Source organism: Peromyscus californicus, unplaced genomic scaffold (genome assembly GCF_007827085.1).
Source record: "Peromyscus californicus insignis strain IS unplaced genomic scaffold, ASM782708v3 Scaffold_10__1_contigs__length_136768540, whole genome shotgun sequence".
Taxonomy (NCBI): domain Eukaryota; kingdom Metazoa; phylum Chordata; class Mammalia; order Rodentia; family Cricetidae; genus Peromyscus; species Peromyscus californicus.
Genome location: NW_026294391.1, coordinates 64,131,179 through 64,137,178, shown reverse-complemented (window position 1 = coordinate 64,137,178; position 6,000 = coordinate 64,131,179). Strand labels below are relative to the sequence as shown.

The 6,000-nt window shown below is 46.5% G+C and overlaps 1 pseudogene; it reads right to left on the bottom strand.

Moving 5' to 3' along the window:
* Positions 1-375: 375 nt before the first annotated feature.
* Positions 376-4,521, bottom strand: LOC128116889 (bridging integrator 2-like; annotated as a pseudogene).
* Positions 4,522-6,000: the final 1,479 nt, after the last annotated feature.

The following is a 6,000-nucleotide window of genomic DNA, read 5'->3' as shown; positions in this document are numbered from 1 at the left end:
AGTAATCTTTCAGCTTTATGCCTCTGCCAAGTGAGTGGACAGTTGTTTATATGTCCTCCTCTGATAATGTGTGGGCATGCCTAGAGATGCTTTTGCTTTAACAATATTACAGCCTTGCTTTTACTTATGCTCAGGCCTTGAGTAACATGTTCCCTGAGTGTGATCCCCTCCTCCTCTCTCAGGCTACTCCTCAGACTCCAGCAATAACTGGTGTCTGAGACTATGTATTCACACTGAGAACATGGAGTGGGTGTGGTTTGTACCCTTGACCCTCTGCTCCAGAAACTTCTCTGTGCAGCTGGGGTTATATATCTTGACAGTTTCTCTTCAGAATTCTGCATTTTCACTTGTAAATACCTCTTCTTGAGGCTCAGGTTATGTGATGGTGTTTTCTCCTGGCTCCAAACAGATGTGAAGCCGAGGGCCTTGGTCTTGGGTGGCATGCACAATGGAGGAGGCACTTGGCTCTTCTGGGTCAGAACTGCCAGTGTTTTTTCTTTTCTCTGGCCTCAGGCATTCCCAGCAGCTTCTCTGGTGGTTCTGGACTGGAAGAGGCTTCTAAGGAGGTCCTGGGGCTGAGAGGTGAACCCTGTCCAGAGGCTGGGGGGGCTGCAGGGCCCACTCCCTGAGGCAAGCCTGGGGATAGGAGGGGTTTTGGGTGGTTGGAGGCCTACTAGGCAGTGCTGCTGTCCCCTGGATAGAAGCTCTTTTTTTTTTGGTCTGATTAGATCCTTCACTCAAGGTGCTGGTGTGGAGGACTACTTCAGGGTAGGGAAAGCTGCTCTGTAGGGGTCTGACTTCTGTCCAGGGATGGAACTGCTAGCACAAAGGTGGGGGGTGAGAGGGGGGGAGCTTCCTCCTGTAACTTGACTGCCTCAGCTTTAGGAGAGGGCGGGGCCTGGGTGGGGCCAGTGTAGTCTGGCAGAGGCTCTTCTTCCTCTGAACAGATTGCTTCAGACTGGTCTTCCTTCACTTCCTCATCTTTATTTTTTTATTTTATTTTTATTTATTTATTTATTTATTTTATATTTAATTTAATTTTACATTTCAGCCACGGATTCCCTTGTTCTCCCCCCCTTTCCAGCCCCCCCCCATTCCCATCTCCTCCAGGGCAAAGACTCCCCTGAGGATTGAGTTCAACCTGGTAGACTCAGTCCAGGCAGGTCCAGTCCCCTCCTCCCAGGCTGAGCCAAGTGTCCCTGTATAAGCCCCAGGTTTCAAACAGCCAGCTCATGCACTGAGCATAGGAACTGGTCCCACTGCCTGGATGCCTCCCAAACAGATCAAGCCAATCAACTGTCTCACCCATTCAGAGGGCCTGATCCAGTTGGTGACCTCTCAGCCATTGGTTCATAGTTCATGTGTTTCCAACCTTGGTCTCAACAATTCTCATTCATATAAACTCTCCTCATTCTCGCTAATTGGACTCCCAGAGATCCACCCAGGGCCTAGCCATGGATCTCTGCATCCAGATCCCTCAGTAGTTGGGTGGGGTTTCTAGCACGACAATTAGGGTGTTTGGCCATCCCATCACCAGAGTAGGTCAGTTCGGGCTGTCTCTCGACCATTGCCAGCAGTCTCTTGTGGGGGTATCTTTGTGGATTTCTGTGGGCCTCTCTAGCACTTTGCTTCTTCCTATTCTCATGTGGTCTTCATTTACCATGGTCTCCTATTCCTTGTTCTCCCTCTCTGTTCTTGATCCAGCTGGGATTTCCCGCTCCCCCAAACTCTCTTTCCCTTGACCCTTGCCCTTCACTACCCCCACTCATGTCCAGGCTGTTCATGTAGCCCTCATTCCATTTCTCTATCATTGGGTGATCCCTGTGTCTTTCTTGGGGTCCTGTATTCCAGGTAGCCTCCCTGGTGATGTGAGTAGCAGTCCAGTCATCCTTGTTCCACATCTAGTATCCTCCTATGAGTGAGTACATACCATGTTTGTCTTTCTGAGTCTGGGTTACCTCACTCAGGATGATTTTTTCTAGATCCATCCATTTGTCAGCAAACCTCATGATGTCATTGTTTTTCTCTGCTGAGTAGTATTCCATTGTGTATATGTACCACATTTTGTTTATCCATTCTTCAGTTGAAGGGCATCTAGGTTGTTTCCAGGTTCTGGCTATTACAAACAATGCTGATATGAACATAGCTGAACATGTGTTCTTGTGGTGTGGTTGAGCATTCCTTGGGTATATGCCCAAGAGTGGTATAGCTGGATCTTGGGGGAGATGGATTCCCAATTTTCTAAGAAAGCGCCATATTGATTTCCAAAGTGGTTGTACAAGCTTGCATTCCCACCAGCAGTGGAGGAGAGTTCCCCTAGCTCCACATCCTCTGCAGCATAAGGTGAGAAATCAGGTGTTATTCTGATGGGTTTGCCTTTATAAGTCACTTGGCCTTTTTACTTTGTTGCTCTTAATATTCTTTCTTTATTCTGTATGTTTAGTTGTTTAATTATTTTGTGACGAGGGACTTTTTGGGCGTCTAGTCTGTTTGGTGTTCTATAGGCTTCTTGTATCTTCATAGGCATTTCCTTCTTTAAGTTGGGAAAGTTTTCTTCTATGATCTTGTTGAATATATTTTCTGTGCCTTTGAGTTGGTATTCTTCTCCTTCCTCTATCCCTATTATTCGTAGGTTTGGTCTTTTCATGGTGTCCCAAATTTCTTGGACATTTTGGGTCATGACTTTGTTGGCTTTAGTGTTTTCTTTGACTGATGAATCTATTTCTTCTACTGTATCTTCAATGCCAGAGATCCTGTCTTCCATCTCTTGCATTCTGTTGATTGTACTTGCATCTGAAGTTCCCATTCGTTTACTCAGAGTTTCTATTTCCAGCATTCCCTCTGTTTGTATCTTCTTCATTTTTTCTATTTCCCTTTTCAGGTCTTGGACTGTTTCCTTCATCTGTTTCATTAATTTTTCATGATTTTCTTTCAGTGCTTTATTGTTTTCTTCCAGGGTTTTATTGTTTTCTTCTGCTTTATTTGTCCTTTCCTCTAGTTTTTTATAGTGTTCTTCCCATTTTTTGTTTATCTTTTCCTCAATTTCATTTGTAATTCCTTCTATATAAGCCTCTACCTTCTTCATGATGTTTTTCATAAGGCTGGTTTCTTCTGCTTCTTCCAATTTTTGATGTTGAGGTCTAGCTATTGGAGGAGGGCTAGGTTCTGGTGACGCTGTATTGCTCTTCATTTTGTTGTATGTACTTCTGCCTTGACGTCTGTCCATCTCCTTGTGAATTCGTTCTTGGTCTTATCAGCGCACTTGGTCCAGACAGAGCTGACAGATTCAGGAAGCCTCTCTCTCTTGTCCAGAATGGAGCTCCGGGGCATGATGGGAGCTCTTGTCCAGATGGAAGGTCCAGGGCAGGATGGGAGCTGGGGGCTGGTCTCTAAGTCTCAGGAAGTGGCTGGGGTCTCGGGCGCATGGGCGTGTGGGCAGCGTGTGGAGATTGCAGGGTCTGCTGGGGATCTTGGAGAAGGGGAGCCTTCCTGCTGGGGGTGGGAGGGCTCCTGACCGATGGCCAGAACCTGGGACCAAGTTGGGCTGGTCTTCCCCGGAATGGCTGGTGCCCAGGGATGGTATCTAGGCTGAGCCCAGGCACTTACTCCTTGTCCAGATGGGAGGTCAGGGGCAGATCCACTTCCTCATCTTTTAAGGACTCTTTTCTCACAGCTATCCTCTTGCTCTGCTGCATGAGAGGCCAACTCTTCTCCCATTGCTGAGACAGACTCATTCTCACTAGTCAACAAGAGAGCCTAGAGGCTGGTAGGTGAGGTCACCGGGCTGGAGGCTGTGGAGGTTTGAACTGGGAGAGAAATGACTAAGGAGCACCTGCTGCTGCTTGACAGTCCTTTCACCACAAAGACTTTGTTGGAATGCTGCTTCTCCGATTTGCTTATCACTTCCTGGAGATTGTGGTTCTAATAGAGCCAGGAAGAAAAGAGAGATACTAGCCAAATGGGAGTCCTTGGCCATTCTCCCTCCAGTCAGCTTTCGCAATCAAAACCTCCTGGTCCTTCTTCTATGGTGACCCCCAAAAGAAGATTTATTTAAATTTTCTTTGAGGTTTTAAAGCATTTATCAAATATAAACTTCCAAAGTGGAAAGTGGCCTTTTTGTTTTGTTTTACTTTCAGTATCATTAGGATAGTTGTTTTTATACAGTAGCAAATATGTTTCCTAGGGCTTCTGCGTCCTTCCCTTTCCCCTATTGATCCTGTTTAAATACTGACTCTGTGGCTTCTAGCCATTTCTCCTTGCAACATCTTCTGGCAACAAGAAGTTGTTCTCTTAGCAGATATGCTTTCACTTCCCTGTCTACCTTTGCCCCTCTAACTCTCCTTCATAGCAAGGACCACAAATAAATTGTGTGTGTGTGTGTGTGTGTGTGTGTGTGTGTGTGTGTGTGTGTAACTCTGAGTAAGATAATAGGGACAAATCCAGATCACATACTTGTTCTTCAAAATGAGTGTTACAAGCAAACTTTAAAACAAGAAGAAGAAGAAACAAAGCATGACGCATCGTTTCTAACCATGCACCGTGGAAAGCAGAGTCTAACAGCCCATATCCAAAGGATTTCATCCTGGCATGGAATATCTACTTTTTGAAAAGCAATGAAGTGATGGTTGTTGGCTAGAAGTAAGCTAAACACATTTCAAAAGTTTCACTTGGACTGAAGAGAACAGGAGACAAACTTCTCAGGCAGTTTAGATGGTGGCCCTAGAGAGGAGCAGGTCTGCTTCCTGTTCTTGACAAGCACTTCTGTTGTGACTAGAAGTTCTGTCTTGGACAGAGGCCAAAGGCACTGGATTATGTCCTTGTTGGTTTTGTTTGTTTGTTTGTTTTTATCCCTTTTCTTTTGCACAGCAACCTAGTGAACACAGCTGCCTGGAAGCTGTGTATGGTCAAATACCTCATTGGTCCTTGGATGTGTTCACCATAACCTCAGCCTAGTCACTGGAATGGAGGGGAACATAGATACCTCACAAGTTGACTTAATTTGAGTGAGCAAACCACCTCCCCTTATATTAGCCCAGTCATTTCAAAGACCAATTTACTGCCATAGTAAAAAGGCTAAACCCTAGATGAAAACCTTTCTTTAGCTATCCCCACTTTGGGGCCTCCACCCGTTGTACCTGGGAATCTTAATCTTTCAATCTTCTCTTAGGACCCCTCATGCCATATGGCAGCTTTGCTTGTTGTCTCTACAATAAATCCTCCTTAAATAAAATATTTCTCTCTATAATAGGTCTTCTTAAATTTATCCTTTTCATTATTCATTAAATTCATCCTTCAAGTTCTTGAGACAAAGGACCTGGGGCTGCTGACTCAGTGGAGACTTTAGTGACCGTGAACATCTGGCAAATCCTTGCCCTTGTGTTAAGTCTACCTAAGACAAGAAAATCTCCATCAGAGCTCAGCCTGGCGCCTGGCCGTGGATCTCTGCATCTGCCTCCATCAGTCACTGGACAAAGGCTCTGTGATGACGGTTAGAGTATTCACTAGATTGGTTACCAGAGTAGACCAGTCTAGGCACCCTCTAGACCACTGCCAGCACTCCAAGGTGGGGTCATCCTTGTGGATTCCTAAGAGCCTCCCCGGCACCCTGCCTCTTCCTATTCCCACGATGTCCTCATCTATCATGGTATCTCCCTCCCTGCCCTCCCACTCTGTCCCTGTTCCAGCTCGACCCTCGATAAGAGAGAGGAGGGATTCTGCAGGCAGAGGACATCGAGATCATGATGGGAAGACATGCAGAGATGACTGGCCACACTAGTGGAAGCCCATGAACTGTAGACTAGTGGCTGTGGAGCCCCCATGGGACTGGACTAGCCCTCCGGATATGGAAGACGGTTGTTTGGCTCAAACTGTTTGGGGGGCACCCAGTCAGGGGGATCAGGATCCATCCCTGGTACATGGGCGGGCTTTTGGGAGCCCGGTGACTGTGGTGTGACGCCTTGCACAGCCTTGGTGTGGTGGGGGAGGGGCTTGGACCTGCCT